At 43.7% G+C, this 25,056-nt stretch overlaps 1 protein-coding gene across 1 annotated transcript in view; it reads right to left on the reverse strand.

Moving 5' to 3' along the window:
- Positions 1–21,312, reverse strand: part of GRIN2B (glutamate ionotropic receptor NMDA type subunit 2B) — a 417,190-nt gene extending 395,878 nt beyond the window's left edge. Inside the window, exon 1 of the mRNA XM_025402402.1 lies at positions 21,121–21,312. The gene's annotated coding sequence lies outside the window, so the exon portion shown is untranslated. The remainder of the gene's footprint in view (positions 1–21,120) is intronic.
- Positions 21,313–25,056: the final 3,744 nt, after the last annotated feature.

The following is a 25,056-nucleotide window of genomic DNA, read 5'->3' on the forward strand; positions in this document are numbered from 1 at the left end:
CCTCCCACCCACTACCAACACAACCACAAAAAGACGAGAAGGTTATTTTAAAGTCACCCATGAAACACACCCTTGAAGTCCCTCCTTGGCTTCGAGAGATGGGGAAAAAAGACGTTATAGAGATGTCATTTATTAAAGTCCTGCTCTATCCAGAGCACTTGATTTGGACCGTGGGAATTAGCTTAAAAGAAAAAAAACAGGGAGGGGAAATGAAAGAAACACTTTTGGATATTCTCTAAAAATACTAAGGGATTCTTCATACATATCAGCAAGTGTAAACTAATGTAGGCCAAATCTAATAAATAATTGTGACCAAAATGAGAGACTGAGTAACAGGACACGGAGAATCTGGTGGGTTATTCAGGAAAGTTTCTTAGGGGAGTTCAAAATTGAGCCAGATTTTAAAGGAGGTGACAGACACAGTTTGGCAAAAGGAGAGAAGGAGGCTTTCCAGGAAGGGGAATTATAACACTCTAAGGTGTAGAGACAGACAGGGAGGAGTTCAGATAGGTGAACGCCCAGAGACTGGGAGGGAGTAACACAAGGCAGGGAGCCGCCGGGGTGGGGCCCGCAGGGAGAGGGAGGTCAGGCTGCAGAGGGCTTCCTGGGGAATTTCCTTTTGCTAATAAGCAGTAATGGAGAGCCACCGTGGATTCATGAGTAGAGGAAAACAGTATTTAATGAAGACAATTCCAGCAGCTGTGTGGAGGGTGGAGGAGAGGGGGCGAGGTCCAGGCAGGGGATGCCAGCTAGAGTCCTGCACTAAGCAGTAGCCATGGAAATGGAAAATGAGGATCCAAGGAAACCATGCAGAGGGAGAACCAGCCGACATTGGCGTGGAGTGGAAGTGGGGGATTTTGGAGAGGGGGGCAGTGGAAACTGGTGCCAGGACAGTGTGCCACTGGCAGCCATAGAAATGTGTTGGCGAAGCGATGCTGATTGAATGAAGAGAGAACGGAGAGGAACAGTGGGTTTCTTTCTTTTTTTCTTTTGATCGTCACCGTTTTCCAATATTGCAATATTGGGAGAACATGCCAGGAGAGATTTCTATCCACCACTGGAGATATTATTATTCAGGATGCTGGAACCGTAGATTGCAGAACGATCAAAACCAGTTTGTAACTGAAACCATGTGAGAAAATGAGCCTTCAAGGGAGTGGAGGACTGAGAAGAAAAAACAGAATGGACACTTGATTGAGCTCCGAGAAAATGGTGGCATAAGTGGGGCAGAGCTTTTCAGCCTCAGCAATGCTGACATTTGGCGACGCCTCATCCTTCATTTTCAAGGACTGTCTCATGCATCCTAGGATTCTGAGCAGCATCCCAGGCCTCTACCCCTGCTCCCCAGTCATGACCACGAAAACTGTCTCCAGACATTGGCAAATGTCCTTTGAGAGGAAAAACAGCCCCCACTGGAGAGCCATGGGTTAGAGGTAATATTGATATTTATTAGACATTTATAACATGCCAGGCACTGTTCTAAGTCCTTTATAGGTATTAATGTATTTAATTCTCAAAACAATATTTTTAAGCGCTGTTTTACTATTATTCTCCATTATTCCCGAATAAGGAAACCAAGACTCGGAAGTGATGTAATTTTTCAAAGTTTCCACCACTAAAAAGTGGCAGCTTCAGGCAGTTTGGCTCCAAGACCCATGTTTCTTACCAAAAGGCTCTACTGCCTTTTTGTGGAAAGAGGATTCATATGCAAAAGCACTTTGAAGACAGACTCCATAGAATCCATGGGGTGGAATCCAAGGATTCTCCATAGAATCCTTGCTCTCCCCAGAACAAGCCTCTGGGGAGAGGCTGCTGGGGGCATGCAGGAGACCCCAAAGCATCAGGCCTATGGCACTAAAAGAAGGCTCAAACTACCTAAGAAACAGGAATCCCAGAGAGAGGGGCTGGGGGAAGACAATTTTGTTTTGGATCAATAAAGGTTTTAGGGTGACTACACTGAAAGCAGCAGTGAAGAAGCAGAGAAGACAGAACTTCCTGATGTCAGGAAAGACAAGACGTATTGTGTGACAGCAAAGTCCATAATGAAGAGACAGATTGGGTCAGGACAAAGGCAGTTGTAGCTGTAAAGGACAAAACAAAGTCCCCTCTGAAGCATCCAGCAAACAAAAGGTACACATGAGTGTTTATACTGGAAAGAGAATGATTATGGACATTTACATCCAAGAGTGACGATTTCTCAGCAAAGTGTGATGACACCATCAACTGAGATCAGGATGATGGAGAAGAGAATGCTCCGAGAGCCCATGTTTTAAGAGTGGGTTGGGAGCCTGTGAGCAAAGGCTGGTCACGCCGTCATTCGTGATGATGGACTCTGGAAGAAAGGATTCTGAGGACTTTCTTTTTATCTGCCCTTAGTAGTGGGAGTGACAGAACACTAAAAGCAGATATGCCTGCAAGTGGGTGAGTCAGTACTGGAGAAGCTGAATTCCAGTTTGAGGAAACAGAGTGGCAGGAGAGGGAAGGAAGGGAAGCAACAAGGAATTCTAAGGCCAGGAGAAGGAAGCATTAGAGGATTCCACACTGAGAGGTAAGGTCAGTGATGTAAGTGAAGTGGAGGAAGCAAAGCCTGAAGTCACAAGGAGGGAGGATCCAGATCTTGTGGGAGGGGGTGAGAGAGACACCATAGGGAAGCAATGCTGCTGGACACCTAGACAAAGATACAATGTGGAAGAATTGGAGGGCACGTTTTTGCCAGTAAGTGGTTGATCTGCAATGGAAATGTGCAAGAATCCATGAATCCAACGTATTAAAAAAGTTAATTTAGTGTATATTTTGAAATATGTAGGAGAAAATGTAACAAAGTGCAAAAATGTTGACCATTTTAACTGAATAACTAAATAAACACTTGTTTTATTAAAATTAGACAAAGTTCTTTCCCTCTGGGCAATCTGGGCAATCCACTTACAATGAAAAATCTAAGAGCAGTTATTTCCACAGCATGAAGAGCTGTGTGCATAAAATTAGAGGGTTAAGAGCATTTATTTAATCAACCCACCACATCTTCTAGAAACGCAGGTCCAGTGGAATGGCAGACAAGAATGGCTGGAGTCCCAAGAAGTCAGAGGCTATCTTCCTCCCTTAGAGTGGAGGTTGCAGGCAGCACGGCTCAGGCACACATGAGACAAAAGAACGGGTGTGAGAGAGGTGGTGGGAAGAGCAATTCTCAGACTTGGCTGTACATTAGAACCACCTGGGCAGCATTTCAAATATGCTGGCCCCTAAAACAGAAATCAGAATCACTGCCCTTATGAACATACCCTAAAGTTCTTATACACTGTGAAGAAAAATGGTTTTTCATTCATATTCTCAAATTCTCTCTCTCTCATACACACACACGTGCACACACACACACACGCACACACGCACACATGCACACACACGTGCACAGAGCTGGCTCTTCCACACAGTGAGCGGCAGGGAGCACGGCTTTGCTTGGCAGCTGCTTCTTCCTCCAGCTGCATCTGGGCTTGAACCCAACTGCACCGAGAAACCAGGCAGGAGCAGAGGGAGGCTCACGCTCTTCTTGTCTCCACACCTACCTCATGCCCAACCCTGATTCCAATACCAAAGGGAGATCAAGACCCAATACCTTAAATATATACCATCCCTTCTCCCATGGAAACAGAAGGGCTTCACAAAGATCAATATTTCCACCAGCCTGCAGTTATTCAATTCAGATTTTAGCAAATTGCATTCGTTTTGTATAAAATTAACCCTGAATTGCCTATGCTACGAGTAAGCACCATACTACAAGTAACCTAAAACCAGCAACAATTCAAAAGTGATTTATATGTGCCACTTGAATGCTTGACATTCTGTGAACTCATTATGCTTAATTCCTTCCCAAAATGTCTGTTTGCCACCATTTACAGGCAGGAGTGAGACAAAGAGATGTACACCAAGCAAATATCTGCCTGGCAGAGGATTGGATTATCATAGTGACCGTAACACCCAAGCAAGCCTTGGAGGCTGGCAGGCGGGCGGGCTGGCTGACCTCCACGAAGAGGTCACAAAAACTCCCTGGAGTCCAGACAGAACTTCCCAGGGGGGCAGAGCAACTGTCACTTTCTGATTCTCCCACAGAAGCGTGCTAAAATTGCTGCCACCTCGTCATCCACTAGGCAAGGAAGGAGGAAGGGTGATAGGCACTGTCCCTCCCTGGGGAATGCAGTTAGCCAGACCCTCTGTCTGCACCCGTCTCCCCCTGCCATCAGAGAAGGCAGACCTCCTTTCATCCCACTCATCTGCCACCTCTTCCTTCTACCCTGTTTTTCTCATCCTTCCTCTTCCTTTTTTCTCTCCCTCCCTAGTTTTTTCCTCCTTAACACACAGGTGGAGAAATAGCAGAGAAGCTGATGGAAGTTCAGGTCCTGGCTATGGCACTGTCCTATTCCTTTCATCGGTGTCACCCTCTCTTTTTTAAAAATTTCCCTCTTCCCTTGCTCCTGCCATTCTCTCTAATAACCCAAGGCTCCCAGCCCTCAGATCTCTCTGGATCGCCCCCTTGGACGCACCTAATTTCTGGGCTTATTCTGTAACACTCCCAATTTCCTGAGGCGGTCCTAGGAACTGAGTTTCATACACTTTACTCCATCTCCCTCATCAGCAGAAATGAATGCACCCAGCTTCTGCAATTCTCCTCGGCACGACAGCTGTAGTGGAGGATCGTTGAGGCACAGGCTGGGGTAGGCATTTATGTAAGAAAAATAAAAGAAGATGGAGAAGGCCAGCAAGGACCATCCCTTTTGCTTTTTCCTACCCTACTGAGAAATCGGCAGTGTTACTCACAGGATATGGACAAGAGAGGCAGGGAGCTCAGTTCCAGGTGCTTTACATACTTCACCTCATCTAACCTTCACATAACCTGCATTTTACAGCAGAGGAAAAGCTGGCAGTCAAAAGTTGAAATGCCTTACTCAAAGTCACTCGGTGGCAATTCCAGGATTCTGAACTCAAGTCCCTTTGACATCAAAAACCCAGCTTTTGACTCCCACAGGCTGCCTCGCTGGGGAGTGGTATTGGGGCTCCCATCTTTACTTCTGGATGTTGACTATTCAAGACCTAGACTTGCATTGGTGTAAAAGCCACAGCAGTACCAGCCCAGAATCTTGAGGGTGCCAGGACTCAGCTGTCCTTGTAAGGCACAGCTTGGTACCCAGGAGAAAAAAGAGACAAATCTCCCATGGTGGGAAAAGTAAAGAGACAATCCACTGAATATCAACTTTGAGAGGGGAGGAGAACCTTATGAGAAATTTAAAGAAATCTTCACCCTGGGGTCCCAATGGAGACTTAATCTCTGGCTGTGGCTAGAATTTGTTCTCAGGGCCTTAGACAAGAGTAAGAGTCCATTAGGGCAGACTGGGAGGTGGCTAACATAGCAGAGAATTATAAAGAAACTAGTATTCCTCTATTCCAATACCTGAATCACATTCATCCCTTCCTAAGTACTTGCGTCCCCCATCCCTGGGTGGTCACGTTGGCTCACCCATGTCTGGGCCAGATAGCCGGGCTCCTACATTACTTGATTTCTACCACCTTAAAGACACCATCAATTCTGCCTTCCTCTCTAGACATTTTTGCCCAAATCTCAGCTCCTGGTTTGTGTGAGCTCTTGGAGGATAGGCATTACATTTGATTCCATAGCAAAGAGGCCCTGCCCTTGGCCACAAACCTTCATAAACGTCCTATAAATGAATCCATGCAGCGGGTTAATCTTGAAAGACAAAAAAGTCAGGATTGCAAGGAAAAGCTGTTCTCCAAAGTCTTTACCTTCTAGAGACAAGTAACTAGAGGAATATATGCCCAGGTGTACCCTGGACACATGGTCCAGAGCAAGGGCTCTTAACCTGCCATTCATAGATGGGCTTCAGGGATCCTAAGTGCCCTAACAATCCTTCGTGTGGAAATTGAGGCGTTGGCACAAAAGTTGATTTTTCAGGAAGGAGGATCCAGAACATTCATTTTAGGAATTGCTACTTAAATGCATGGAATAAAGGTCAGGGTAGAAGTGGGAAGGCAGCAAAGATGAAGTGGATTTGGGGGTCAAGGAGGGCATCACGGACTTCACAGGCTGTAAGCCAGGCTGTTTGTGTCAGCAGCGGTGCAAAGCTTACTCGCAGAACACCTCATTCCTCAGACAGGAGCTCAGCCTTCTTTGTTCAGACCTGAGAAGCCGGCACAGTACTTAACTGTTCCCACCTTTGTTGAGAATGTTAATATAGGTTGGGTCCAAGCCCCCGCAGGTGAGAACCACATAGCATCTTTGGCATTGCCCTAGCTGGCAGCCACTGCCGTCACTCCACTTTGAGTGCCATCTATTTAACCCACCCCATTTTCCCTGTTTAGAAAGTAGAATCTCAGGATAAGCCAGATCGCAAACTTTTCTTACTTTTCCTTAATTACGTATATCAGTTTCCTGCAGCCTGCCAAGCCTGAAATTCTCACAGAGCCCCAGATCTAATACGATTTGTTCTTTAAAAAGTCATTTTGAGGGTTCCTAGCCCTGGTCTCTTTAAGGTAACTGACAGGTTCGATATTTTTGCAACCCAGTATTTGTGCTTATGAGTTTGTAATTTCTAGCCATCATCTCTTTTTTCAAAGAAGGTTATTCGCTGACTCTCAGAGATCTTTCCAGTCCTCTGTGTTTTTCCCAAATGGCAGCCTTTGGCCCTGCACTGGCCACTTCTTTGTTAAAGACATTTTAGAATCTGTCATGAAGATCTGGGGTTATTCATCATATTCTCCTTAATTAATGTTTTAAAATCCTCTCCAATTTTATATTGGTCTTGTGTTCCCTAACTCATGCTAGAATCCAGATTATACACCATATATATATACACACACACACACACACACACACGTATGTGTGTGATTGTATGTGAGTTAATAGTTCCCATTTATATTTCTAAGAAATTAGAGATATGCTTCTTGTTCTTATGAAGATGGCTTTTACTGCTTTCCCTTTAATTCCTCATATAGCTAAAGTTTTTCATTTTCTATTTCCTAATCATCTTTTCTAAATATAAAAATGACACGCTTTATTGTGGAAATTTTGGAAAGATAAGAGAGGTAAAATGGTAATAATTCCCTTGCTCCTAAAGTCTTAAATCTTTTGCATGATATGTCAATCTTCCTTCTCAGATTTCACAACCTTTACCATTTCTGAAGATGCCTACCTGCCCACTGAAGTGGCTTTCTTTTTAGAATAAGCCCTTTGTTTATCCGAGCAGGCTTCCTCCAGACTTTCTCATCTAGGAGAGCAAGCTGCTCTCCTAAACTATCTCAAGGCACCTGCAGAGGAGAAAGAGCCCCAGACACGAGATTCAGAAAAGCTGGGCTTGAATTCTAGCTTTTTCTTCCTCTTGACTGCATAATTTTGGGCAATCACTAGAGCACTTTATATCACTAGAGTACTTTGTACCTCAATTTCCTCACTTTTAAAATAGGGAAAATAGTTCATGCCCAGAATTCCTCTTGGTGAGTTCTTGGGAAGACCAAATAATGTATGAGGAAGACAGCATATATGAGAAAACTATTGACACACTATCAAGCTTTAGAAATGTAAGTGGTTGATGTTATTGCATCCAATTTGGTTTGTCTTTACCTCTGTTGCCTTCCTTCATTGAAAACCTTCCTTTTCTTTCTCAAATTTTGGCTTGTTTAATTTTCCTTACAGTTTTTCATGTGTGATCAGTTCGTGGTGACTTTGTCCTAGGCTCACTTGAACCTGTAAATCCTCAATTAACTGGTTTCCATTTGTATCTTCTGCATTTTTGCACTAAAAATTCATGTTCTCTAAATATTCTAGAAACATGGCACCTCGTGGCCAGATTGTCTTTTCTTGCCAGGTGTAATCTGATAAGATACTCAAAGAAGTCAGTCTTGATCTGGAAGCTTCTAATTCAGAAATGACTGCTGGCCCTCTACATGGGACAACTAAGCGTCACACTGCACCACCCATACTAGCTCTGATTGGATACCTAGTAGGTTGGGAACAGGGTAAGTCACAGTAGTTAATATTTCTGCAACACCTACTCTGTGACAAATATTGTTCAAAGTGAAATAACTCACCTGATTCTCATAACAACTCTAAAAACCCAGAATTATTAATACTCCATTTGATGGATAAGGAATCTGATAGCACAGAGAAATAAAGACATTTGCCCAATACATGAACAAGGGTCAGAACATAAACCCAGGCAGTACGACTCCTGAGTTCTTGCTCAGGAGAAAAACCACTGTTTTCTGCCTCTGCCATGTTACACTGCAGAAAGAAAGGTGGAGAAGACAGTGGCGGGGAAAATGTAAAAAACCCAAAGATGACAGCAAAGGAGCTGAGGAAGTACAAGTGCTGAAAACACAACCCATTTCACCCTCTGCATAACTCAACAATTACATTAATTACACTCCTGTGCATTTCTGGAAGACTGTCCTGGTTGTGTCCTATAGCTAATAAGTACATCAGAAGAAAGAGGTCCACAAATCATTCACAGAAGTCCAGGTCCTAACCACCTTTCGAATCCTGCTGTGCACCCTTCTCTTTCTCCACTCTCTTCATTATGTAGAACCAGACATGCAGTATGTTTCCTTTAAGTCTCTGAGCATCAAGTCAACCATAAACATTTACTACAAAGCTTAGAGCAGAGTTTAAGAGTGTGAACTTGAGCCAAAGCACCCGGTTCAAATCCTGGTTGTGCCATTTAAGCAAAGAAAGTTTTTAACGTCTTCATGTCTTGGTATCCTCGTCTGTGAAATGCAGATAAACTTACATACCTCTATGGGTGTTTGAAAGGGTTAAATTGGTCAATTCATGGAAAGCACTAAGCACAGAACCGGTAGGTGCTCACAACAAAGTAGCAGCCATCTACTAAACATCTATGGTGTGCCAGCATTCTGTTAGGCACACACTGGGACATGAGGATGGATGCTGTTTCTCCCCTTGAGAAATTCACATCAGGAGGTGGGATGGATAGAGACATGACAGCAGTCCTTTCACATCCCAGGGTGGGCTAAGGGAGTAGGAAGAAGACAGTGATTCCAGTCTGTGGGCAACAGGAAGACCTGGAGCTGAGGATCCCTGAGCTGAAACTTGCAGGCACAAGGGGAGGTGGGGAGGGCACTGCAGTCAGAGCAAGAGGCATGAGCAAAGGCTTGGAGTGTAAATCAGCCTTTCACAGTATCCCTTGCCCCTGCCTGTGTCACCATCTCCATCTCTTCGCTTCTTGGATCATGTAAAGATAAAAGATAAGCCTGGAAAAAACAGTTTCACACATAAAGCTAGAAAGATTAGTTTTGCTCTCCTTTCTGACAAGTATTTATCTAGTTTTCTCAATAAAATACTGTGAAAGAGAAGCTGGGAAGGAGACATAGACCAAAGATTAAAAACCGCAGGTCACAATGCCTAGGTGCCACTCTGCATTCAGAATGCTGCGTACCTCACCACTCACGGCATGTCTTGCCCATTAAATATTTTCCATTTTCTTGTTCACTGAGAGTGGATATATTGAATTCAAGGCCACATAATACATTGAAAACTGGCTATTTGGAGCAGGATGCAGTTATTAATTATTATTTCCTACTGCACATATGTATATTACAATTATGGTTGAGGAGATTTTTTACATTTCCTCATTCGATCCACAAAATGACATCTTTAGGGGGGTCAACATAACTGGCTCCCCTAAAGACCTCATTTTACAGATGAGGAAGTGCGTTCAGCAAGGTCGTATAGCTTGCCTGAATCACACAGTGCTGGCCAGGGTGGGGCTGAGATGGGATCTGGTCAACAGGGCCAAAAACCAGTGCCTCTCTCCTCAATTCCACCTTGCTTCAAATTACTGAAAAACCTTTCTAAAATATGCATGTGGTAAAGCTAAGACACTCCATGTGGCACCAATATATATCCTCTTTCATAATAGAAAAAAAAGATATGGGGAATTTAACCTTTTTATTTTACATTTATTTTCTATAAAACTGCCCTCCGAGTTAATTGTTGATATAGACATTTGAAACAAAACTAGCTCACTCATATCCTTTTTGGAATTTCCTCTTTAACAATGATGACCCCTGTTAATAGTAAAATCCAAGCACAAAGCAGTACTTATGACTGCCATTCTCTTGCACTTAACCATCAGTCTCTATTCAAAGGAGTAGTTTACAAATGGGTTTGAGAAAAAAATAGAAAACAAGAAAATGGAGAATATTCAAAATGTCCAAGATTACATGATCAGAGAGAAGTGGATTGTTCCTTCCCTCTTAGAGGAACCAGAGTTTTCAAGTTCAGAGGTGAAATATACTTACAGAATAGTAGGAGTAGGTTAAGATGATGATGCCCAGGCCTTAGCCATATGTGAAATGAATGAGATGCTCATGGCCAGTACCATGAGTTTCTCATCCTTCATCTTCACTGAATTAAATTAAGGTCCAGAAATCAGCTATTTTGTAGGGATCCATTTTTCCAGTTTTAAACAACTTTGCCTTTTACCAACAGCAAAGCCCCAAGAGAAGGGATCTAGAAGAAAATCACTTTAGCTGAAGTTTCCAAGTACATGCTGTTTATGAGTTCCACTACATGCAACATAAACCTTTATCTTTTTTAACATGGAAGCAACTCTAATTTAAAGAGTCAGGGGTTAGAATCGGAAGATGTAAGTTGGAATCCTGGCTTGCTCCTTATAGCTGTGTAACGTTCAGCTCTCTAATTCTCACTCAGTTTATCTGAGAAACAGAAATAATGTCAGCCTTGTGGTGAGGATTAAGTGAAATAATGTGCATTAACATAATCTGGAATGTAATGGGCATAATCTAGAATACAAATTTTGTCTCAAGCAAAGGCAAGGCAATTCCTTATAAATAACTATATTTAGACTGACAGCAATAATTCTTAGCATTTTCATTCCACTTCTTATCTTTGAATGATACACAAATTCTGATTACATAATTCCAGGACCTTCTCATTCCTTTTCCTAATCTCTGTCTCAGTTGCATAAATGCAGACTTATCAATAAACTGGATTGCCTGCAATGGCTACTGAAAGATCATTTATGAGTTTCAGTGTCAAACTTGAATTTCATGTTGAAAGCAAAGCAACTCTGTCAATGGGTACATAATAAAAAGGAGAGGTTGAGAAGGTAACCATGATCTCATTTACTCCAGACAGTCCAGGCTGGAGTGCAGTGGTGCAATCTTGACTCAGTGCAACCTCCGCCTCCCAGGTTCAATCAATTCTCCTGCCTCAGCCTCCCAAGTAGCTGGGATTACAGGCACCTGCCACGGCATCCGGCTAATTTTTGTATTTTTAGTAGAGACAGGGTTTCACCATCTTGGCCAGGCTGGTCTTGAACTCCTGACCTCTTGATCCACCTGCCTCGGCCTCTCAAGGGAGAGTTCACTTCTAGTTGGGGAGATCAAGCAAGACTTCATGGTGTAGCCTGCCTTTGAGATGAGCCTTGAGGAATGAACAGTATTTACATGGAACTTGAAAGGAGGGGCAACAGCATAATTAGTGATGATAGAGAGCTTTTTGAAGAAATGTCCATATCAAACACAATGCGAAAGGAAGCTCAAAGAACTGAGGCACAAAGGAATGAGTATATTTTCACTTCATCAGCCTAAAGCTGGCACTAAAGATACTTTCATCTGTTCAACTCTAGGAAATCTCACCCAAAGCATTAAGAGGTGCTTGGATGGCAGGGAAATGGAAACATAAAAGATATAAACATATCAGCTTTATCTTCAATGCACATTCATTTCCATCATCATCTTTACCAACAACCAACATTTTCTGAGCACTGACCATGTGCAGAGAGCACTCTGCTAACCACTGAGGACATAAAATGACAAAGACATAAATCTTGTCCTCACAGGAAAATAAAAAATAAATTTGATCACTGTAACAAATTTGATCACTTTTAAACAAAAGTGATTTCTCTTCCACATGCAGGCTCTAAACACACACACACACATCCAGTATTTCTTTCTTCAAAAATCCAAAGGGTAGCATTCTCGTACTCAGGAAAGATCTTTCAAATCTGAGCACCTATATTTGGCCAGGGTAGAATTTCTTCCGCAGTCCTTCTTCGTATGTGAACTGAAGGCAAAACCAGGATAACAGATGTAAACAAAATCAAATAAAAACTGAAATATTCTCCATTCCCCTTTGAGCTCAGAAACAATTCTGGAGCCTCTAATAAGGTGATAAGAGGAAGAATCACGAATCACAAAGATAGCAATTGTGGCTCCACAGAGCTCACCGGTGAAACTGATCTGCATGGTAACAAACTCCAGGGTAAAGGCTGCAGTAGCTCCATAATTTGTATGTTTTGCCTATGTGGGGCCAGCCAGCAGATATTTGAAAATTCAAATCAAGGAGTATGCGTCTTAGTTTTCTCCTAAATATTTAGGCCTCACACCACCACACAGCCCACCAAACACCACTGAGTCCAAACCACACTCATACTCTTTCTCTTTTACCTTCAATGGCTATTAGCAGCTGTCCAAAAGAGAAGTAGTGTGTTTACTCTTTTATAGTTTGTCTTTTTAAAGACACAGATTCATAAATCTCGGCTTTTTTCTTGCCTCTGTACATTTAGGTTCACATTTATTTTAAAACGGAGAAGGGAGGACGCCAAAAAGGAAGGATGTGAGAAAACTATTAACCCAGCCAGCCTAATAATCAGTGATTAAAGTTACAGTCAGAGAAGAACGACATCTTGATGCCTCCTACCCTCTTCCTCCTCTGCGTGCCTTTAATATTCCACTTCAGGCACTCAGAGGGAGGGCAACAGGGCTAGTGAATTCCAACTAGCACTCAGATAATTGCACCATTCACACCCCTTACCAGTCAATCAGGGTCTGCTTAGCCAGCCCCATTTATTAATAGTTTTCCTACATTTACACTGTTACAAAGGACTGAAATGAGGTTTTCTCTCCGAAACAAGAAATGGGGCACCCTCAATAAAGACTAAGTGGAACAGAGGATGTTTGCAAAACCAAGAACCGCTCGCCCTATTTTGCAGCCACACCTGTTTTAAGGGTGTCAGGAAAACATTCTCCCTAAGTTTCCTAACTTTCAACACCAGGCCAGTGTTAGTGTTGAGAGAGCTTCCCTTAATTCAAACACCAGTTCCATCCCTTGTGTGCAATCTGCAGACTAAGTACCATCATATCCCAACAGCATTTTTTTCTTTAACTTCTGACCCAGGGACCATCTACTAATCATAGAACAGTTTAACAGTGACAAGGTCTTACCTTCATGTTAAAATGCTAGTATAACATAATGTTTAGAGCTAACAGGTGCCTTGTCAATCATCTTGCCCAGTTGCCCATCTTGCCCATCTCAAATATTTCTGCGCATTAGAATCCTCCAGGGAAGTTTTTAAAATGACCATTGCCTGAATCCCTCCATGAGAGATTTCAATTTAACTCTTTGGGGTAGGGTCTGAGCATGGGCATCATTCTTTTCTTTGTTATTCTTGTCTAGTTTTTTGTATTTGTTTTTGTTTAAGTTCTGTGGATGATTCTGTTATTGAAGTGGAGTTCAAAATCACTGCTTCAGACTACTGTCACTTTATGGAAATTAGAAAATTGAGGTCCAGAGTCAACCGTTTGTACATGGTCACAAAATAAAGCAACACAAGCAGAATTAAATATAAGCTTCTGACTCCTAAGACCACCACCTCGTTCATTATCATGTAGGCAGCTACTGGACAGCTTGGAAAAACCTAACATTTTTAAAGACCCATTACATATAAAGAGAGAACTCCGGACTCTGATGCTATGTGGATGAGCAAATGCACACCACTGGCTGACTTAGGGCCATGCATTCCAAGGGGGCTCATGGGGGCAGGGCAGGGGAGAGGAAAGTACGGAAGTGAGGGTCAGTGGACGTGGCTGACCACATTATGTGGTTTTAGGCCACGTGGCCAACCTTAGGACTATTTTCGCAGTTTTTAAAGGGTGGTTGTCAAGGAGGACAGGTAACCTCCAATAATCCAGACTGTCAGCATTATTGCTTTATTATCCTGCACCACGCACACAGACCACAGGCATTATTGTCCCTAAATTGCACACATTTAATGCATTTATGATTTTGGGGCCTACTATATTTAGTAGGTAAGTCACTGCACAAACATATCCATCCACACACAAGTCTAATATGCACAGGTGCTTGGGGTGTGTGTGGATTTGGATACATACCCAATACACTAATCTTGAATCCAAAGATACAAACTGCTGTGGCATCTGAGTGACCAGACTACAGCCCCTAGAAGGTGAGAGGATTAGTTAAGAATGTCGACCATTTTCAGAGTACAATTAGCTATGGGAGAAAGAATGAGTGTCTTCACCTGAGCTTCAGGCTTCTTCTAAGACTCTCTTCTCCCTTCCTGTAACCACGTAGTGCTTTTATTCAGCCACTGTTTTTAAGTTCCCTCTCTTAAAAAGAAACAAGATCTGATTTCCTAAGAAATTCTATCCAGTTGAAGCCCTGAGTGGGTCTATATAAAGATTAATGGGAACTTTAAGCTTGACATTTCTTTTTAAAGAAAGAAATTTTCCGTCTGAGTGAGGCAGTGAGGAAAGACACAGAGGATGGCATGTGGACGGCATAGTTTGCCGTTGGTGAGTTGAGTAAGCAGTTCAGAGGGTTAATTCATTGAAACCTTAATTGTCTTAATCTAGGAAGCTCCTCTACTACAGGCTTTCCGCTCCCCATCAAGCTGGGCTCCAAGGAGGGCCAAAGCCCATCGCTTCCCTCTCCTTCCAGGTCTGCCATTCCCAGAGAGCTGGCCCTGCTTCCCCTCCACCGCCTTCTCAGGGACCCTGGGCACAGCCTTATCACTGTGCCTCCCCTGCTCTGCCTCTCAAGTCCCCTTGGAATGCATGACTCTTAGGTCAGTCAATGGTGGGCATTTACTCACCCACATGTCTTCAGATCCAGGGTACTCTCTTTATATGTAATGGATCTTTAAAAAGTCATCAGGCTGAGCTTAGGTTTCTTCTGCTAATGAAACAAATACAAACCACACCATACAAAGAATGGTGAAAGTTTAGATAAATGTTTGGATAAGGAGCAGAAAAAGATACAAAATAAATTTAGGGAATCATCCATTTCAAGTCCATCTTCCCTTGGGCACCAATGCTATAGTTTAATCAAGAGGTGACTGAAGGTGTCTCCCCAACATCTCCACACCTGGACATCCCCAGGAGTAAAAACCTCGAAAATATCAAGCCACTCCAAATAGACTACCAAAGAGCATTTTGTGAATCCCCTAGGAATAATGGGATCCCTCTTCATCCATCACTCCCCTTTGCCATTACAGAAAGCAGCTGGTGTCTGAAGGGCATGGCAACTTTTTACCTTCCTACTCCAAAAACACATGGGCTAGGCTGGTCCTTCATTCTGAGTAGCTTGGCCTGGGCTAGGATCCAGGTTTCTCTTTGGACACAAACCAACTAACAGCTGTCCCTTTCCTTGTAATGGCCATCAATACAGTTAGCTGCAATCCAGTGGTCTAAGATGAAAACTGTATCATTTGCTCATTCTAGAGGCAAGTCTAATAAACAAGGTTAGGATTTCACTAACTATAGAATCACGAAAGCAGAAATTAGAGCCTCTTCTTTCTTTTAAGAAGACCCTGGCTTTACTCTCTAGCCTTGTCATTTGTAATCTGAAATTCCTAATCAAAGCAGCAGCAAATTCCTGTGTTGTTCTTTTCCTTGAGTTAAGGGATGCAAGGAAGAGCGGGAGGCTTGAGTTTTACACTAACTTTCCTCTTCATATGCTTTCTGTCCTCCTGAAATGACCTATCTTTCCGTATCTTACAAATCCTATTTTTTCCTCAAGACATAATTTAAATGTCGACCCCTCCATGAAGCCCTCCTCACTCTGCCAGGTTTCTCTCCTTTATAGACCTTACCTAAATATATGATTATCTCTTTATACATGTCCACACCACTAGATCCTGGGCTACTGGAAGGTACAGACAGAGCTAATTCTTTTTCATAGCACAATGTTCTTAACAAATCTTGTTGAATAACTGAGCAAAGCAAAAGACATGAAAATAAATGAAGTTAAAAGAACAGAATAGTGTAAAAAAGACTGAGACATTAATAAAAAGATCAACTAAAAAGCAGGAGGACATAAGAAGAAAAAGAAGAAAGAGAGGAATCAGTTATGAGAAGGACCAGAATAAGAGAGCACAGAATGAAAAGAGAGCAGGCAAAAGATGTGCATAGGTGAAAGAGTGAAAGAAGAGAGGAGATGGGTGAACTTAAATATACAGGTTTCTTTCTGATTTAAAAAACAAAACAAAAAGAAGTGCTGGAATCCCAAAAGTAGAATACAAGCAGAACTGCCAATGGTCTGGTGCCAAGGCCACTAACCATGGTCTATAATTAAAAGCAGGGATGGTGTAGACCTGTGATGCATGGTCCAGCAACTCTGGTGTCAACTGATAGCTCGATAGAAATGCAAAATATGGAGCCCCAGCCCAGGTTTACTGAATTAGAATATGCATTTTCACAAAATCTCCAGATGATTTCAATATATGATAAAATCAGAGAAGCACTGATGTAGACATTTAAAATCCACAGATAACTCTGCATTTCACTCTAATCAATGGCATGGTGTACAAAGCACTGGCACTAAGAAGTTATACAACCTTAGGAAAATCACTTAATGTCCCTGGATCTCAGTTTCTTTATTAAATGAGAAGTTCAGAGTAGATGATTTCTAAAGTGTCACATAGCTCTGATATTCTTGATCTCATCTAACAGCATAACTTTAACCCTTCCTAAACCCAAAAGAACAAACAGGCAGCATCGTCAACTAATTAATATCTCACTTCCTTTCTCTGTTCATTTATTTAACATTTTCTGAGAATCTATTATGTGCTAGTCACTACGCTAAGTACAAATGATTCTAAGATGAATAAAACATCTCTCCCTGCCCTTGAGGAGCTCACAAAATTCTTAGGGAAACAGGGCGTATAAACAAAATCAGGATAAACTAAGACGCATGAGCACATGTTGGTGAAGACCAGAAAGGAAGGCAATTCCACAGCCTGGGGCAGCCATGGAGAGTTTCAGCAAGGGGACAACGTAGACGTGCATGAGGTCCCTTCTCTGCCAACCTCTGCTGAAAGTGCTAAGAAGTGAAAAGACCAAAAATAAGGTGGAGAACATCAAGAAAACAACCAAAGGTTCATAAACACACCTTGCTGGGTTCACAATCCCCCAAAAGGTTCACAGCACAATGGATTCTGTGTAATGGCCACAGGCACCATTAACAGCCGCAGGTGAACCTCAGAAACCCACCTTCTCTGAGCTCTGCCTGCTCTTTCATCCTGACTACATTCTGTTCCAGCTTTGACCTCCTTCTGGAAGATAATATCAATTCAACCACTAATCTACTGTCCCTGGAGACTTCTTCTTGTGGTTGCAAAGAGGAGATGCACTTTAATAAATGCGAACAATTCATTAGACCAGTAACTTTTTGATCTATATTTATTTACAGTGAGAGACAATACTGGTATCCAGTCATGTGCACAGGAGCAGTGACTGAAAATGTAGTTTACTGAAAGGAAGACATTTCTAGAATTCCTAAGGATGGGATAGAATGGCACTGAGGAAAAGGAGGAGCTTCGTTTTTCCAGCTCAGCCACTTTTGACTCCAACAAAATACACAAGATTAGTGCTTTTGTCGGCCCCAGTCCTCAATATTAAATACACAAGACTATCGTTTGGAAGAATAGTTTTCCCACCTTTAGAATGGTAAGTTCAACCCTGGCTTTTTTCTCTTCCCTAGCTTCTGCATGCTGATTTGGGATTATGATTTCTTCCCATACAATTTGTCCTTTTACCTGTCTCCTTTTATAGTCCATCAATATTATTTATAGCCCATAAATATTAACAATTTTTTTTACCTTAACCTGTTAGTAGTATATATGTCACCTTCATTTTCAGATTCTTAAACAAGAATATAGAAAAATAAATCCTGTCCCCAGGGTTTATTGTATTCATGGGAAACTGAAAGAATATTTTACAAGGTAATACTGTGGCCAAGGAATGGATCAGCTCAGTCCTGTTTCTCCCAAACATGCCTCATTCCACCAGCCAATTTCAGTCCATTTGCCCACCTCCCAGGTACCCCCTGCCTCTCCCCACACAAGGCTGGGTGCGTGTACATGAAGGTCAAGGAAGACGGTCAAGATTCCAAAGCTATCTTTCTGGAGATAAACCAACAACACAAAATCAAGGTTCCTGCTGTTCATCCCTTCTCCAGAGGAAGTCGCTCTTCTCAATCAGACTTAAAGAAAAGCACTTGGTGCGCAAAGTATTGAATAGAGGATTTTTTCTCTTTCCCCTCCTTTCCTGTCATTTTGCCTTCTTATTGATTCTCTCTGCCTGCGTCCATCCCTGGCAAAAAAATGCATATATACGTTAGCAAAGCAAGGATCTTCAGACAGACAGGCTTCCTAGGGATGGAACCAATGGGAGAGGAAAAATTACATGTAACACCTAACTCTAAACTGCCACATCACTCTGTGTTCACAGATCCGCCATGCTCTGCCACACCTGAAACAGACATAGAAGATAACCATGTTGTTCTGCTTCTCTTGAAATCACCCACCTAATGTCCTTAACTGTGTCCTGGGAAGTCTTCATTTCCCATTATTATTATTTTTCTTAATTGCACATGAAGGAGGCTCCTCGATTGAAATTAAATTTGCTCTTCCTCCCACCAGCAGCCACCTTTCTTTCCCATGTCACCCACACTGTAAGGGGGGTGGCAGAAGGAGAAAAGACAAAATAGAACCCAGTCAGCTCTGTGCTGTGAGGGGAAAAAAGGGGGCGAGAACAATGCCCCTGAGATGGCTCAGAGCGCCACTGAGTCACAGCCTCACAGAGACTGCCCGCGAGGATGGGGAACACCTGCTTCCTCATCAGGGTCTCCAAAATGGCTTTGGATGGTGAAAAGGCACAGACCACCTGTGGTGATTCCTCCTTGAATCTTAACAAGCCCTTTCCAATTGGATTACCTCTCCCTTCCCTTTATAGCTTCCCCACCCACTTTTTCCTCTCTTCCTCAACTCCCTCCCCTTTCCACCTCACCTAGTCTTAGGGACAACTAATGATAGTCTGGAACCTGGCTTCATCCATTGGCATTCAAGAGAAATGAGGTAGCTGAGATCCTGTCAAACAGCATCCTTATCAACCCCATCACCAACAAACAAACATTCCAAACGATCTACTGGGTGTAGAGTACTGGTATTGTGGCACTGGGGATGCAAAAGGGGCCCTGTGCCCCATCAATGCCCTCCTCTCCTTGTCCATTTGTATGTATGAAAGCATTGCACATGGAGCTGCCTTTCTCACCCATACCTCTTTTCTATTTTGAAGTCAAATTAAGAGTTCATCCTCCTACTTGGAGTGGAAGCAGATGGAGAATGAGCTCAGGTGTCTCTAAGGTGAGCACACGCCAGATAACCTCAGCTATTTGTAGACGTGGTGAGAACACGGTTCAAAGTGGGATCCCACCCTCTCACTCTGATTACACCATGGTTACAAAGTAGCATTTCAGCAGTAAAACTCAAAAGAATGAAACCCAGGGAAGGGGGATAGTGAATTTGGATTACATCTATCCTTTCTGGACAATGAAGAACTATCATCTACTGTCATGTTGAGCGACAAAGATCTTTCACCATTTCTCCACATCCCTTTGGTATTTTGGATTATCAAAAAATTGTTGTTTTAAAATGCCAGAAAAAAAATGTGTGTGTGTTTGGGGGGTGGTAATACTTTTAGGAAAAATAATGATGCTAATGATTCTGCTACATATTTTTGGAGATCTTTATCCCAACCTGATTCCTGCATTTAGACACCTTCAGAGTTCAGGGATATATGGTCAGTGGAGCAAGGAAAGGAGCAGTCCACTCACCATCATGGCCCTACAACCCATGAATGATCTGATTTTCTCAAGAGTTGTCTCGGATTGCATGAGTGACTAGCTGAAGAGTCATTAGCTAAGTCTTTTCCATTTCTCCTGCTATTTTTCTTCTCAAGTACATTAAAATACTGCCTAATCACATTTCACATATTGTAAAAATTGATGAAAGGGAAAATATTAAAGTATTAATTCCATTTTTGAGGGTACAAGACTAACACATGCAAACAGCACATCTCTTTGTTTAACACAAAGACTCACGTGTCGAATTCTGCACCCCTTCCACATGCACAGCATTTTAGAACTCTGCAAGATAGCCATTTTGCAAGAGTGTGGAAGTAACAGTTTGCTTGGAGGATGTGTGGGTATAAATAGATGTATAGACAGAAGGAGAAATTTACAGCTCAAAAATAATAGCACAGGAAAAAATACAAATTAAAAGCAGAATATTGACAGAATTCCTCCTTTCCGAGCTTAGGATTTAAGTCCTTTAACCTGCAGCATCCTTCAAGTCCAGCTGTTCTTGGACCAGCCTGATCCCCACCTAGACCTACCCCTCTGCAATAGGCCTCCCGGGATCTCTGGGCCCAGTGTCAACCCTTTAGACAGCAAGTGGATTTCAGGGCAACAATCACAGTAATCTCAATCATTATTTTTATCTGTTTTAAAGGGCATAGAAAGGATGACTAGGAAGGTAAAGACAGGAGACAGGGAGAGAGGCATGAAGGTGACAAGGGGAATAAAGCCAACCTGAAAAAAAAAAAAAAAAAGATTTCTAGATTCCCATAAAAATCGGAGCTTTAGCTCTGGGTGAATAAAATGCTATTTAACTGGAAAATCACACAGGTCTCCTGGCTGGCTATGTCGATATAGATATAGATATAGATACCCCTGATGCCATCCAACATCTTTTGTGCCTGCATACACCCATCCCCACTGCCCCCCAAAAGCCCAAAACCTGTTTGATGAGAGAATAAAAAGAAAAAACATGGGAGATTTCCTCCTTTGTAATAAGCCTTTTCCCCAAAACAGCATTATTTTCATATCTTGTGACCTTTTCTTCCAAAAAGATCCACTTGAGGGACTCGAAGAGATAGATAAAAGGAGGAATCCCTACCCCAGGTGAGGAAAAAATAAAATAGAATTTGCCCTACCTTGGTTTGTAGAAGCCAAACCTCTAGACGGACAGATTAAGGGAGTGAGCATGTTGGGAATGTCCAGTCCCTTCTTCTCGCTTGCATATCCACATAAGAAAGACGAAGGATAAATGAACGGAAGATAATTTAAAATCCAATTTAGCGTCAATTTTGTTTTAATCTTGTGTCTTGAAGAGATGCAAATTCAAAAAAAAGATTTAATTCAAAGGTAATTCAGGGTATGGAGAGCAGCTCACAATGCAGAATCCAGAGTAATTATTCCGTGTGCATGTGAGGTTAGTGGCTGGAATAGATTTTTAACGCTTCTTCTGGCAATTACGGTTTTTGGTTTTTGGAGCGTTAGTGGAGGAGGCTCTGTGTGGAGAAGCTGGGGGCCGGCTCCGTCCCTCGGTGGAGCATGGTCATTCCCAAAGCGTCCCCTTCCTAAGGGGGAAAAAGAGGCGGTCAGGGCTTGATTCGGGTGTCCCCCGGAGGGTGAGAAAAATGCATTCCGAAAAAGATATCAATTCGTTTTATGGAAAGGGGGGAGGAAACCCCGCATTTCCCACAGAGTGCACACGAGAGGGATTGAAAACAGCTGGTACCGGTCTATAAATAATTCAGAAAAGGTCTGGCTATACCATTCCTGGGACAGGCATGGATGAGAGGTGGGAAAGCTAACCTGAATGGAAGAGGAGAGAGGGAGGGAGCGAGCGAAGGAGGGAAGTGGGAAGGAAGGAGGAAGGGAGGGAGAAGCGGCACCATACAGCAACACACACTCACACACACGCAGAAACACAATTCCCACTTAACTCGCCAGCGAGTGCGGCCCCCAGCCCCATCTGCATTGCTGCTGACATGTCTGTCTCGCTCTCCCCATCGCCTCCAGCAGCAGCGCTGCCTCCCACCCCGGGCTTGCGCTGAATGGGTTCTGATTGTGCACGGGGTGCACACTGGGCATTTCTTGGAAGGGGCACACTGACACGCGCGCACACACGCCCCCGACGCGCACGCGCCCCGCGCGCACTCACACTCACCCCCGCGCACACTCACCCCCGCGCACACTCACGCTGCCGCCGCGCTGAGGTGCAGCGCACGGGGCTTCACCTGCAACGTGTCGATTGGACGGATGGGCGCGTGGGTCCAGCCCGGGGCGCCGCTGCCCTGCCTCTCTGCTAGGTGAGGGGATGAAACCCCCCAAAAGACCAGAGACAGCCCTACCCAGTCACAGCACCCCCTCCCCCACAAAAAAAAAAAAAAAAAAAACCCTTAAAAAAAGCCACGTCCAAATTAGCAAGTGCCGGGTTCTGCTGGATTTCAGAGCTTTACCTCATGCCAGGTTGGTTCACGGTTTCACAGCTTCGACCCTTTATCTGCCTGACACCCCCAAACCCCTACACTGGAAGGAGAGACTCCAAAGCCAATCTTTACGTACCGGCTCCGAGCGCCTCCGCGGTTGCAGTCTCCGGAGAGGGGTGGCCGGTGGCTGGGAATGGAGGGTTTTCCTTTCCTGCAAAGCAGGATTAATGATCCGTCTCGGGGGTTTTGAAGTTCACGACTCTTCTTTGCAAGGCAAAAGGATATGCATTCGGACGCCAGCACTTCTGGATGGTGGTGATCAAGAATCACCCTGACGAGCACTCTCGATAGAGCGAAGCCCCGAGATTTCCTAGAGGTGAAGAAGCCGGAGGAAGTGGTTTTTGAAAGGGGGTGGGGGGAACCTTCCTTTCTCAAAAAGAGGTGGGGGGGGGGGTGGAGAGGCAGGAGCCCAGATTCCAGTTGGTGAGGATCGGAGCCGGGGGAAGGGAAGCGGGCGGGGGCAGGCTGTGCAAGTCAACCGCGCGGCAGCCGGAGAGGGAGAGCAGGAGGGGAGGAGGGGAGCGTCAGAAAAATGGGTATTAATCACCAGGGACGGGGGGAGGCGCGGGGAGCGCGGGTTGCCCGGTCTGGATTTGGGTCTCACACTCAAAAACGTGCCGCGCACACACACAGACACACACACCCCCCTACCTCTCACACCCTGGCTCCGGTGGGAGGAGAAACCCACGAAGCTGGGGAAGATGCTGCTTCTGCTCCCAGGGGCGGGTGTGAGCGCGCGTGTCCTTTCTCCACACCCCCCACCCCACCCCACCCCCAAGCCCCTGCACCCCCTCACTCCTCTTGCTAAGACTCTGAAGGAGGCAGCTTCCCACGTCATGTGCTGGGGAAGTGGGGTAGGAAGGGGGACGGAATGGGGAAGAATCTTAGCTCGAGTCCGTGGCGCCTCCTCCCGGCCGCAGCGGGGAACAGCACCGAGGGAGAGCGGCTCAGGGGCGAGGGGAGCTAGACAGTGCCCCCCGTGGGCGGCCGCGCGGGCTGCGGAAAGCATCTTTAAGGGGGAGCTGTAGTTCGAAATCGAAGACCCTTTTATTTTCCATAAATCAGCCTGTGCTTCCTACGAGCATTCTGCGTGTCGGACGCAGTCTGGGGCCGGGTTCTTTCTTGCCTTCAAGGAGCTTAAGATCTATTCTGAGCACAGGACGCTGACGCCTAACGCAATAGAAAACAAAGCAAAGCAGGTGTCATTCGTGGCTAAATTGTATAGTATAGACCATACGCGTGCTTTTCTGGCTGCTAGTGAAGGCGTGAGGGGTTTGACGTTTTTTATTAAAGTGGATCCTGTTATTTAAATGCCTTGAGAAGAGAAGATGATGAGACCAGTGAATAATCCCTAAAGGAAACTGGATTTCCTGGCATTTACAAACCCACCCTCTTTGAAAAGACAAACATCCATTCATTTCTCTTCCTCTTGAACTCTTCTATATTTTAATAGCCTTTATCACCACCTGTAGTACTGTTCACTTTTAACATTAATATTATTGTTTATGCATCATTTTCATTCTCATCCATTGTCTTTTCAAATATCTAGAATATTACAGTGGTGGAACATTTTCATATTGATTGTATCACGGGCTTCTCACGAGCATTCCTGAGAAGTGGCCATACAAACGCACAGGAGAGAAGGTTGTGTGAAATGGATACTAGTGGCTTGGAACTTTAGTCTGTAGAAGACATCAGATATGTTTTTGCTGTCCTGTGGACCAGACTACTCATACTTCTGAACTACAGTAATTCTTCTGTGTTGCCTGGTTTTTCTCGGGCTTAATTTTTGAACCTAACATATTTAACACATACAAACCCATAAGCATTGTGTGAAAACACAAATAGAGTGTGTTCACATGCAAATTATTCCTTCTCAGTAATGGTTTTCTATTTTTCTAAGAGTTAGAGCTGATCTTTCACTACTTTGGGGAAGTGTCAAAGCACCCCAGAGTTGCTGTGCCCTCTTGGTACACAACAGCCAACCCAAGCCCCTCTAATAATTTGTATCCAGGGCTTTGAAATTCACCTGCCTATGGGCAGGTTTGCAGTTGTTACAACACCGATTCCAGTATAGAATGCGGAAAGCAAGAACCTAATAGAGATTTCCTGAAACACTCTTCCCTGAATTTTCCAGGAAAATTACCATTACCTGGTCCATTACCTTCAGAACAACATCCAAGCTCACTTGAGGATCTTCATGGGTTGACCTTGAATCTACTTTTTAAATTTTTATTTTTTTTAATTTCTGGTTCATAACCCAAGACCTTCCCCTTCCTATCCCCAGTCCCTTCACCAAAATTATACTATTCTTCTCTATTTTCTTTCCTTTTCCTCCCTACCTGAACCCTGTTGCAATTCCATTCTACCCTGTTCACTTTTCCAAGGGTAGAGGGAAAAATGAACGCTCATACTTCCTCCACCTAATTGAGTCCACACTCCTCTTCAGTTTCCAGCTCAAGTCCCACCTCCTCTGGGGATATTTTTCAGTCAACCAAGCCTGAACGGATTTCTGTAAAAATTGCAAGGATCTTAAAATGAGAGATGACACGATTTTAAAATGAGAGATGACACCTCACTACCATCCCCTCCACT

The sequence above is a fragment of the Theropithecus gelada genome, chromosome 11 (genome assembly GCF_003255815.1).
Source record: "Theropithecus gelada isolate Dixy chromosome 11, Tgel_1.0, whole genome shotgun sequence".
NCBI classification, from domain to species: domain Eukaryota; kingdom Metazoa; phylum Chordata; class Mammalia; order Primates; family Cercopithecidae; genus Theropithecus; species Theropithecus gelada.